Here is a 12,453-nt window from a genome sequence, read left to right as displayed (position 1 = left end):
CAGAGAAAGAGCTGTGCGAGCCCAGGACAAACAGAGCAGGAAAGCCCAGGCCTCGGGGGGTGCGGGCTGGGGAGGGGGCGGAGGATGGGGAGGTCCAGGCTTAGGCTTGGCCCGTCGTGGGGAAGAGGCCCTGCGGCCAGCGGTCGCGTCCCCGGGGAGGGGTTGGAGGCTCTCCGAAGAGGACGGGCCCCTGGATGGCTCCCGGGGCGGCCTCTGGGGTGGATGCGCTGCGCCTCAGGGGCAGAGCCCGCGTCCCGCGTTCACCAGCCCCGCCGCCCGCAGCCCCCGCACCGCGGCCACTGCCTGCTGTGGGCCGTGGGCCTGGGCCGCGCTGGGCCCCTCTGGGAGACTCGCCGCGGCCCCCAGGCCGTCTCCACCTGGCTCGCTGGGACTCCCCGGGTAGCCGCTTGGCCCGCTGTAGGGCCCTCCGCCTCTCGGATCCCGGTGGCCGCCTCCCAGCGCGTCCAGCGACAGGGTCTTGTTCTCAAAGGCGTCCTCCACGCAGCGGAAGACTCCGCCGAGCTTGGGGTGGGCCTGGGGGCTACCCGTGCCCCGCGCCCCCAGGCAGGCGGGCAGAGCCCCTGCGGGCTCCTGCGGCCGCCTCGCTGCCATTGAGGGAGCGGGCGAGGGGCGGCCGGTCCCGGAGCCTCCAGTGGCGGGGTTTGAGCTCTGCGCGTAGACGGGGCGGACCCGGGCCCGGCGCTCCCCCCGCCCCTTTCCCTCTGCCCGCCCTCCACCCCCAACCCCCACCCCCAACCCTCAAGCCCTGCCGGGCGCCCGCGCGGAGCCGGCGCTGTCCATGTGGCGGGTGCTGAAAGCTCCGGGTCTGGGCTGAGGGCGCGCTTTCTGCCCAAGCAAAGCCGCTTCGCAATGGGGTTCTGACCTCCCTTTCAACCTGCAGAAGGAGCTGAGGAGAGGAGACACGGAAAAAAAAAAAAAAAACACAACAACAGTTTTTCGAAACTTCAGCCACATTTCCAGGCCCCGTGGGCGATCCCAAGTCAGGCAAGGAGGCTCTGACTCAAACGTTTGGCAAGTTGGAAGGACAGAGCAGGGGTGGTGGTGGTGGGGGGGGGGGAATGATGCGACCACGGAAGCTGATCCTGACTGCCTGGAAAAACAGACTTCGGGTATTTCCCTGGTGCTCCGGTGGTTGCGAATCTGCCTTGCAAGGCGGGGGACACAGTTCCGTCCCTGGTAGGGAAACTGAGACCCCATGTGCTGCAGAGCAACCAGGCCCCTGTGACGCAACTAAGACACAACGTAGCCAAATAGATAAAGACTTATTTTTTAAAAAGCAAGTTCCGAGTTTGGGTGGGACATGGCAGGAGGACTCCCAGCCCGCCCAGCCTCCCAGGACAGTGCTGTCACTAAGTCAAGCCCCGCGGGGATTGGTTTGTAAGGAAAATACATCCTAGTCTTTGCTTCTGTTAAAACAGCCGCAGCTGGAATTTCAAAGCATAAGCTGGGACAACAGAAGGCATAAGAACCCTGCAGAGCCCAATCAACACTTCCTGCCCCTCATCTTAGCCCCACCTCAGGTTCCCACTTTCCCAAAGAGATCCAACAGCCTGTGCTCACCTCTGTGGGGTCCCTGACACTGAAACATGTTCTTATTCATTCACAGAAATTCACCATTCTCAGGGACTTGACTTCTCCCTGGGTTCTCATTTGACAAACAGCCCAGGAGCAGGCCTCCCCGTGGCTGACCCCAGGTGACCTCAGAGCCTGTCCTCCAGAGGAGCCCCCCCCATAACTTAGGACGAGGCTGTATGTGAGACGCCTGGGTTCCCCTTCCCAACGTGCAGAAGGCCCAGCTCTCCTTTCTGGTGTGGGAAGACGCACTATCATTCAGAGAGTGGACACAGAACACAGAAGTGGCTACTGTAGCCGATAAGTCCAGACTTTAATACTTTGTGAGGTGGAGAACTTTGATATTCTAAGATTTAAAACAATCTTTATTAAAAACTGTACAATAATTTACAAATGAGTAAAAATTCTCTGGTATATATCATAGGAATCACAATACAAAAATATGTGTAAAATTCTGTAGTTAATCACCATACAAACCTATTTTAGGGCTCTGAATACTGTTTAGCACTAAACAGAGTATCACGTGTTTAGAGTGTGGTTATTAAGGAACTGCTTCAGGGGACACAAACACTGCTTGGCACATCGCCGTGAGAAAACAAGTCCTCATTCGTGTTTGCATAAATTTACAATAAAGCTTTTAAAAAATACACAGTAAACAAATATATGATTTGATACCTATATGTACAGCTTGATTTTCCTGAGCCTAAACGTAAATCCATCACTGTGTTAAAACATACAGTCCATCTTAAGGTCAATGACGCAGTGATGGTCAGCGTAGATTAATGTCCAACACCTCCAAACCCACTCCCGGCACGCCCTCCTTCCTGACTGCCGGCACTGGTGTTCACAGCCGCGTAAGGCACTCAGGGTGTCCTGAAGGCTACAGGTTCCTCGAGGGCTGAGCACTTTAGGGAAAGGCCACAGTCCTTCAGCAACTGGAGCTTGAGACCACGGGAACGAGGTACACACACTGTGTCAACAAGGAAGCTGCAGCTCACATGGATTCTGGTTTGCACAAATGAAAGCACATGCGTCTTCTGGACATGGTGCACGTGAGTTCTGGTTTGCACAAACGAAAGCACGTGTGTGTGTTTCTGGATATTGTGCACATGGCCATGGTGATAACCGTTAGGCTGCACACTTCTCAGTTACACAGTAAACATTTCTGTGTTTCAACCTCTTTGTGACACTTCCTCTATTTGAAGAGCTAAATAGTGAGCCCAAATATTCAATTCAATACAGTCCACTGGTTTTGAATAAAAGGTACATTCTAGTATTTAGAGAATGCATATTATTTTAAAATACTTGACTTCTTCAGATGCTCAGTGGATTGGCAGGAAATAGTGACAAATATGCATATTTGTCTCTTTCTTCTCTCTTTTTTTTTTTCCAAAAGCCCAACCCTAAAATGCTGGATTTTGTAGGCAGATGAACAGAAGGTGCCTATGATACATGAACAGAAACAATGGTATCTGAAGAGAAGACTTGGCATTTCAACTCAATGTGTGCTTTGGGGAACATGCAGTTTCAAATTGCAGTTTGGTACATGGATTACTTAAAACATTCATTGAGCCATTTTCCCTTTCCAATGCACATCCTTTTTACATACAGATAATAATGACGTCATAAGCATTGGTACATATTTACATGCTTCTCTTTCCTGTAGAGTTTGCCTCCTTTTAAAAATTACAGAGCTGTGATTGAGAGTCTGGGATGTGTGGGCATATGAAGTGCTCCAGACATATGTACCACATGAAAATCATGATGACCCAAATAAACACGAGGGGCGTGAATTTGGGTTTCAAATGCACACTTTGGGATCCCAAACGGCCAGCCTGCATAACTGCTGTTCCTGGGCAGGTACACGCGGGGCTGGGCAGGCCCTCAGGGAGAGGAACTGTGGAGCGTTTCTCAATGCCTGCATCGTACACTCCACCAGACTTCACTCTGGGAGTTCGTCCACAGCTCCACAGTGGCTTTTATTCACGCAAGTCTACTGTTTGCCTTTTGATTCTGACTACAACAAATGCACCAAGACGACGCAGTCATCAGAACAGGACAGAAGAATGCACGGAGGGCTAAACCGGACTTTGGACTTGAGACACAAAGCCTGACATCAAGCTCAGATGGGAAAGCAGTGGACTGGCCCCACTTCTTGCCCAGGTGAGCATGTAACTGCGGCTTTAATGACAACAGAAAGGATGCATCCTTCTCGGACAAGCGTTGATTGATCATGCATTGCCCAGCGGAAAACCTGCACCCGCCAGAGAAAAGCATGTCTGTCTGATCCTATCATCTTTCTCTTGATTCATCCTAGCAAATCAAGCCCGGTCTGGCTGCCTCTGTCGTCCATACCCGAGTTGAACGTTTGCTCCAACACAAATATAAAGTGACCCTAACCCTTGCAGACACACAGGCGGACCTCCCTCCGCTCCCGGGCGATGCGGCTTGTGTTTCTCCCACACAGTGTTGTCTTAGGTCTCACCTGGCTGCCCGGCTCATTACCCAGTACGTCAATCTACAAGTGCCTCAAAAGAGCTCAACCCTGTGCGTCCTCTTCTGACAGAGCATGTGTGTGTGCACATAGATTCATGCACACACACACACACACATTGCATTACTGACAGCACAATCTTAGATCTCAAGGGTGCGAGGTCAATAGAAGGACCACCTCCAAGCCGCAAGTCGGGCTGTGTCCAAGTGCAGGAAGGCTCTCCCAGTCTGTGGACCACGAAGCTCACAAGGAGTGGAACTCACGCTTTAAACTGGCTTCATTGACGTGCTGCTTCTCCTCTGAAAGAGAGTGAAGACAGACGCTTTCTGTTAGTGTGAGATATCTGAGCCACTGGCGGGGACTCCAGGCAGGGAAAAGCTCTGGAGAAATGATGGATGCTGGCTCCACAGGTGGACAGTCTGGCCCAAACACCGTGCCATGCTGAGCCTCTGCCTGGAGATGCTGAGGGCTCTTCCCAGGAGCTGAGAGGCCAGAGGTCAAGCGCCTCATGAGGTTGCGTGCAGACGTGGCCGCAGAGCTCCCTCCCACACGGGGGAGAACGCCACTTATGCCGAGGTTTGTTTTTTCTCAGTACTTAGGAAGTGGGCCTCTGTTATGTGCCAGTTCTTTCTTTTCACCTTTTACATCTTTAATATTTGGAAGAAGTTAAGAAGGTGCTTCCCAGGATCTGCATCTAACAAGAAGGGTGGGCCATGGAGCAGCAGACTGGTTGGGGGGAGAGGTGAGGGAGGAGGTGAGGGAGGAGGGAGGGAGGAGGGAGAGGGAGAGGGGAGGAGAGAGAGGAGGGAAAGGGAGAGGGGAGGGAGGAGGGAGAGGGGAGGGAGGAGGGAGGAGAGGAGGGAGGAGGGAGGACGAGGGAGGGGAAGGAGGGAGGAGGGGGAGGGGAAGGAGGGAGGAGGGGGAGGGGAAGGAGGGACGAGGGAGGGGATGGGAGGAGGAGGGGGACGGGATGGGACGGGGGTGGGTGGGGCATCCAGAGGTGGAGCCTGGGGTCACAGACATTAGAAACTCCACAGAGTATTTTTGGTTTTTAATTGTTTAACTTCTCAGTAAGAGGATATTCCACCAAGAAGAATGACCACCAAACGCAGTGGAATTGCAGTGAGCTCATCTCACTGAGTGTCACACCTCTCCATTGACATCTCTGCTGCATTCAAGTGACACTGCTTCTTAGGCCCTCCATCTGATCCATTCCTAAATAGGTTCCATTAGTCCATCCACTTTGAGCTGTTAGAAAGGACCCTCTCATTTTGCAGACGGAAAGACCGAAGCCCCGAGACACCAAGGGATCTCCTGAGGTTGCACCGGGCTGACCAGAGCCAGGGCCCTGGCCACCTGCTCGCGGGCCTCCACCACGTCACTGCCCCCTTGAGTTAGGATGATGACTGTCTGGGGTGTGAGTTGCACACAAATAAATACAGAACAACAATCTTGTGGAAAATAAAGTCACCCTCCAGCTTGAAGGGACAAGGTGACGGCATCCTGTTCCCTCAGGTCATGGGCCCCTTTTCCTGAGCCTGCCTGCCCTGCTGCCCTTACATCCACAGCACTGCGTCCAGGATGGGCATTCCTCTGCTCTCACCCAGGACTGTGGCACTGCACGTGCACACACATACACATGCACACACACACACACAGAGGCATGGTTTGCTTCCAGGCTTCTAGACCTCCCCTCCCTCCTGACGCACACACACGCACACATGTGCACACACACACATGCACACACACACAGAGAGGCATGGTTTGCTTCCAGGCTTCTAGACCTCCCCTCCCTCCTGACGCACACACACGCACACATGTGCACACACACAGAGGCGTGGTTTGCTTCCAAGCTCCTGGACCTCCACTCTCTCCTGACCCCCAGTCCCATGTCCTCTTGGGGACATGGTGTCCTCCACTCCTCCTTTCTCTAGCCACTGGCCCAACTTCCCGACTGTCCCTGTCAGCCCAAGATCTCACCAACACTGAAGCCGCGCCAGGCCCAGGACAGGCGAGTGTGGGTCCTCTCCGGGGTCTGCCCTGGGTCTACTGACCTGGGGCCTCCTCGGTCAGGAGCACCTGTGTGGGCAGGAACTGAGCCACTGTCAGCACAGGGGCTGCCCGCCAGGTTCGCCCTGGACTGGCCTCTGGGAACCCAGCTTTTGAAACTCTCCTGGAGTGAAGAGGTCCTGCTCGTGGGGTGGCTGAGAATGTTTGTACAAATGGTGTGATTTGCGGCAAGCATCTGCTTCTTTCTGAGGCTAGCATTTTACAGGCAGGGGGTGCCCACTTGAGTAGCCCCAATAAAAGCTCTGAGCTCTGAGCCTTAGATGAACCCCCCTCCAGCTCCCCAGCAGAGATACCACACACACAGCCGAGTTCCCACGACCAGGGGAGCACACTCCACGTGGCCTGCACAGAAGAGAGAATGTGTAGGGAGCCTCCTCCTGGGTCTCCTGGCCCTGCAGAGCCAGCCACATCCCTGCAGGACATCGCTGCACGGTCTGAGCTGGAGCTCCACTCTGGGCTGCGTCCTAAGACTCCTGGTGGGTCCCTGGGCCTGAGGGGGGCTCTTGGGGACCCAGGAGCCCTCCCTTCCACTGTTTTCCAGAAGCCTGGAGGTGCTTTTCCAGAAGCTGTGAGGTGCAGAGCAGAGAGGCATGGTCTTTGCCTCCGTGAGCACACCTGTCCACTTGCTGGGTCATCATTTATTTGACTGTGTGTTAGGGGCCAGGGCAGTCTAAGTGTGTCTTGAGGTCCACACCAAAGGTTTGTCCACAGCGTGAGCGAGCCGGGTAATCCCCATGTGCAGCGCTTCACAGAGAGGGGACAGGGCAGTGCGTGGGCACAGACGAGAATGAACGTCGTGGGGGAACGGGGACACAGGATGTATCGCTCCCAGCCCAGCGGGGCAGTGATGTCTCGATCAGGGTGGGCACCCAGAACCGCAGCCGCACCCTTCCTTCTGGAGGGAGGGCTTGCGATGTAACTTCTCTACTGGGCTGCACTGGAGGACGGGTGATACGGATTCAAGTGGTCATTCGAGTTACCATTCAGGAAGAGTGATAACCAACGTCATTAAGTGCGTTTATGTCACAGTCACCAAGATGGACGAAGGAGGGACAAGGCGACAGGAGGGCATGGGCTGGACACGACCCAGCTGGCAGCAGCGCTGTCTCTATGTTGGCACCCAGCCCAGTGGGCACAGAGACGTCAGAACCCTGCTCAAAGCTGCACAAGCAGAACTCTCATCAGTAACACCCATGGGCAACACACGCAAGTGCCTTCATACACACGGGTTAGGAAACAGCACGCGGATTTATGTCAAAATACAGCCCGAGCCACTGGCCCCTCAACTGATGGGAAACATGAAGTTGTTGGCAGGGCGACCAACCTTCCTGGGGTTGGAACCAACTGCAGGTGGGGGGCCTCATGTTGCCCAGAAATACGCGCGAGGCACGTGAACCCGGGTCCGAACACAGGGTGGGCCAGGCAGAGGCCCAGAGCCCACGTGGCAGGGGCGACGCCCTGCAGCCCAGATTTTTGCTCTCTGCCCCCAAACATCACCCCTACTCACAGTCCCAGGCCCTCAGAAGTAAGCCACACAAATACAAGTTCAATCAGCTTATGGGACAGAAGAGGACAGGTTAAAGCCAGAAACCCTCCGCATGAGCGCTTACTACTCTGGGAAACCGTAGCCTAGCATTTCCAACAGAAACCAGCAGCAACAGAACACGTGTCTGGGGCTGAGGGCTTCCCTCCCCGAAGCTCCGACTTGGGGGAAATAGGAAGAAACAGATGCTCTCGCCCAGACCCGGCTGAGCGTCCCCCTGCCGCCCGGTCAGCTCTCCGCAGGGCCTTTCCATCAACCACACAGAGGGGGACAGGGCTTCTGTCAGCGCACCCGGGCCATCCACCAGGCCCTTCTCCCCGCGCCCCACAGGCAAGAGCCCTGCTGCAGGCGGGCCAATCCATTCCGGCCCGGGACGGTCCATGCTCACACCACGCCTGGCTCATCAACTCGACTGGGACAGGCCTCCCGTCTCTAACCCCCAGACTACGGGCAGAAGACCCGGCAACAGGCCTGACCCCCACTCCCACCCCCACTTGCTCTGACTGGGCAGGCTGCCTGTCCAGATTCCACACGGCTGCCCCATGCACGTGCCCGGCACACACAGAGACCCACACACACCACCACAAACAGACCTGCACACGTAAGCACACACACAGGCCTGCACACACAACCACACACAGACCTGCACACACAAACACAGACTGCACACACAACCACAGAGACCCACACCATACACAGACCCGCACACACAAGCACACTCACAGACCCACACACACACAACCACACACAGACCCATACACACACAACCTCACACACAGACCTGTAAACATAACCTCACACAGAGACCCACATACACAACCACACACACACCCCCACACACACCACACTCACAGACCTGTACACGCAACCACATGCACAGACTCATACACACAACCACACTCACAGACCCACACACACAACCACACACAGACCCATACACACACAACCTCACACACAGACCCACACACACACAATCACACACAGATATACACACAACCTCACACACAGACCCACACACATACCACACTCAGACTGCACACACAAACCCGCACACACAACCACACACAGACCCGCACACACAACCACACACAGAACTGCACACACAACCACAGAGAGACTTGAACACACAAAACCACAGGCACAGACCTGCACATACACAACCACACACAGACCTACACACACAACCACACACACAGACCTGCACACACACAACCACACGCACAGACCCGCACACACACAACCCTTGGTTCCTGTTTTGTTTTTCGTCTGGGTGACCAGGAGCTGCTCTCGCAGTCGGAAAAGGGGCGTCCAGCTCTCCCCTGGCGCTGCCTGCTCTAACAGCGGCCTCTCTCAATAATGGCCTCATGCTCACGCTCTGAGAGGGCCCACGCTGCTTAAACCGGGATGGCGACATGACAAGCGCCAGGCGGCTGGCCGTGGGCCAAGCGCTGCCACCGCACAGCGCAGATCAGGCAGCAGGGCGCAGAACGGGGCGGAGCCATCGGCCTCCAGTCAGCTCTCCCACTTCTCCCTGAGACCGTGTGCAGATGTCCCAGCAGCACGAGAGAACGGCTTTTGCCGTCAGGTAAACACAAAATTCTAAACAGGGAGGAAAAAGCAAAGCCAACATGAACCGGAGGAGTTTGTCAGTATCCCCTAATGTCAAGGCTATATACTTTGGATGACCCCTAATGATCACAGGTGGACACCCAAAGAAACTCCTGCACCAGCACACCAACAGACTTCACGTGAATGCTCACAGCGGCGAAACCCAGATGCCCATCACCAAGGTGGTGGGGGCCCACGAGGGCCTCCCGGAGCGGGACACGAAGACACACGGTCACCGGACAGGCGAGTCCAGGCACCACAAAACGAAGTCGCTGCGTGTCCAAAAGCATGACGCCTCTTACAAGGACCTCAGAAGCAATAACAGCTACACCTTTCAGAAACCTACGTGTCGGCCACAAAGCTCTGTCCAGGGCGCGGCCCAGGGGTCAGAAGGCAGTTACCTCCGAAGGGAGAGAGGCAGGTACGGGAGGGGGTCGGAGGTTAGACGTCAGTGAAGCCAGAGAGGTTACAAGAAACACCCACCAGGGCCATTCCGAGACCAGTGGCAGGAGAAAGCCAGTGTCAGGACACATGGAAGTCTGTGCAGCAAAGAGGAAGAAAACTCCATGACAAGGGCTGCAGTGTGCGTGTGTGTGCATGTGTGCGTGTGTGTGTGCAGGCCTGTGAGTCTGGGAGGCACATAAACGGCTCAGCTTGTACGTCTTTCCTTAAATACGAAACAATATACAGAAATTAAAAGACAATTTCATCAGTTATGATGGAGACTATTACAGACATGGCTCGAATGAAGGCTTCCGCTAACGTGTGTCCACAATGCCTGTTAACTGTGGATGTTTGCTGAGCAAGACTGACTTCTCCCTGAATTTCAGCAATGACAACAGCCATCACTTCTGGTCACCGGGTCTCAGTGCAGCGTGAGCAGGCTCACAGGAGCGGGGCTCATCGGTATGCAGTGCCTGCTCCGGGAGAGCTGTAAATCTGCCCTGCTGACAGTTGAGTCTCACATCTCGGGATTCCAGACCCTGAGCTGGGCAGACGAGGCGCCTGGAGCCCCAGCCGCACCCCCAGGACCCAGAGGGGACCAGGCATGCCAGCGCGGAGGACGCCGGCAGATAGCAGCTCTGACCCCCTGCCTCCCCGAGTTTGATGACTCAGAGGTGGGGAGGACACTCCAGCCAGGACCAGGCTGACCGCAGAGCAGGCTTGGTCCAGCCAAGCAGAAGGCATTTTACTCAAAGACAGAAGAGTTCCTTACAGTGGGGGTGGGGGGAGACAAGAGATGGACAACCAGTTGCAAAAAATGTGCTTTGACCAAAACCATGCAGCAAATGCAAACATAAACTCAAAATGGATCATGAATATGAATGTAAGACACAAAGCCACGCGATTCCAGAGGAAACACTGGAGAAAATGTTGGCGGCCTTGAATCTGGCAAGGTTTTCTTAGGCCCAATACCACATAACCTATTTCTCCTGAAGCAAAAAACGCTTGTCTGGACAGAGTGGGTGGACCAGCTGAGCTTGGAGAGTGCACTGTGATGACATGAAATGGGGACCTCTGGGGAAGCTAGGTGAAGAGTATCTGTGCAACTTTTAAGTCTGAAACTACTTTAAAATAGAAGATTTTTTAAAAAGCCGATGGGAGAAGGGGGACACTTGCTTAGGAATCTGGTAACTTGTGATGTACATACTGCACCAAATGTGCATGGAACCAGCCCCTCCCAGCGACGTCTCCAGTGCAGAAAGCCCCAGGCCCATCTGCTCCCCGGCTGAGAGGGGCCCTCGCTGACTAGGGGGAGCATGTCAGTGGTCGGGGCTGGGAAGGGCGATAACGATACAGAACATCCTGGATTTAGATGTCAGCACTCTGCTGACAGCCTCAGACTCACCCTGGAGACTGGTGAGCCAGAAGGTGATGGGGGAACCCCCGCGGGGGTCGACGTTTCCCACGAGCTGCCATCCGTAGCTGCAGATCCGCAGCCACCGGCTCTGCACCCACAAAGCGGTCCCCTCCCCCTCGACTGAGAAAACGCAGAGCAGCATCGTTGCGGTGTGGCCGCCCCCACTGCCCGCGTGAAGGGGAGCGTGGGCCGCGGGACCCCTCTCACTGAACATCCGCTACTTCTGCCCAGGGTGAGGACGCTTTGGTGCCAACTGCTTCACACAATATCCTCCTACTTTGGCGACCCAGACCTCTCCCCCGGTCTCTGGACAGCGGTGCTGGTGGAGGGAAAACGTGCTTGTTCATGGGTCCTTGAGAGTGAGACCCTGGCCCCCACTGCGTGCCACCACCCCACAGCCCCATGTGAGACGTGCAGCCCAGTTCCATCCCCGCATGGTGATGCCCACTGCCCCGCACCAAGGCCACCCCAACACGAGCATGCTGGGAGCAGGAGTTGTTCAAATCCCGTCCGGGTCTTTCTCCAGACGTCCAAGGGAGCCTCCATCAACACTCAGGTCCTGGAGGCTGCCTGGGCCCCAGGGAGGCCGTGCCTGCCCAGCGCCCCGACGTCCGACCCTCACCTCAGGCACCCAGTCATCTGTACCTGGCCCTAGCCTCCTCCACAGGTGAGACCTGCTCACGGTTCTGGGGCACCAAGTGGCCTTCCAAGCCCTGGCAGGTCCCGCGTGCCACGCACACAGCAAGACAGACTGCAGAGCTGGGCTGGCTTTCCAGGGGGAGGCTGCAGGGAAGATCCTGAAGGGGCAGAGGCGACCCTGCCACCCGTGGGGTCCTTCCAGGGACTCTGCACCATCCATTTTGACACAGCATTGCTGTGGCTGTGTATTCATTGTCCTTCACTGGCTACAGGTGACCTCTGAAGCCAGGACGTGACAGTGGGCTGTCCTCGCCCAGCACTTGCCTTCACGTAACATGGTGCAGCCCACGTACCTCAAGGGACCCCAAGATCCAGGAATCCTGAGCTCCAGGGACCTCAAGATCCAGGGACCCTGAGCTCCAGGGACCCCAAGGTCAGGGACCCTGAGTTCCAGGAACCCCAAGATCCAGGGACCCCGAGCTCCAGGGACCCTAAGAACCAGGAATCCTGAGCTCCAGGGACCCCAAGATCCAGGAATCCTGAGCTCCAGGGACCCCAAGCTCCAGGGACCCTGAGCTCCAGGGACCCAAGAACCAGGAATCCTGAGCTCCAGGGACCCCAAGGTCAGGGACCATGAGCTCCAGG

General features: G+C 55.8%; 1 protein-coding gene across 3 annotated transcripts in view; it reads right to left on the bottom strand.

Annotated features, from left to right (window-relative positions):
• Positions 1-1,882: 1,882 nt before the first annotated feature.
• JAKMIP3 (Janus kinase and microtubule interacting protein 3) overlaps positions 1,883-12,453 on the bottom strand; it is a 138,846-nt gene continuing 128,275 nt past the window's right edge. For all 3 annotated transcript variants that reach the window (XR_009493050.1, XR_009493052.1, XR_009493053.1), the window contains one exon: positions 1,883-4,386. The gene's annotated coding sequence lies outside the window, so the exon portion shown is untranslated. The remainder of the gene's footprint in view (positions 4,387-12,453) is intronic.

Source organism: Bos taurus, chromosome 26 (genome assembly GCF_002263795.3).
Source record: "Bos taurus isolate L1 Dominette 01449 registration number 42190680 breed Hereford chromosome 26, ARS-UCD2.0, whole genome shotgun sequence".
NCBI lineage: Eukaryota > Metazoa > Chordata > Mammalia > Artiodactyla > Bovidae > Bos > Bos taurus.
This window is presented reverse-complemented; position numbering and strand designations above follow the sequence as displayed.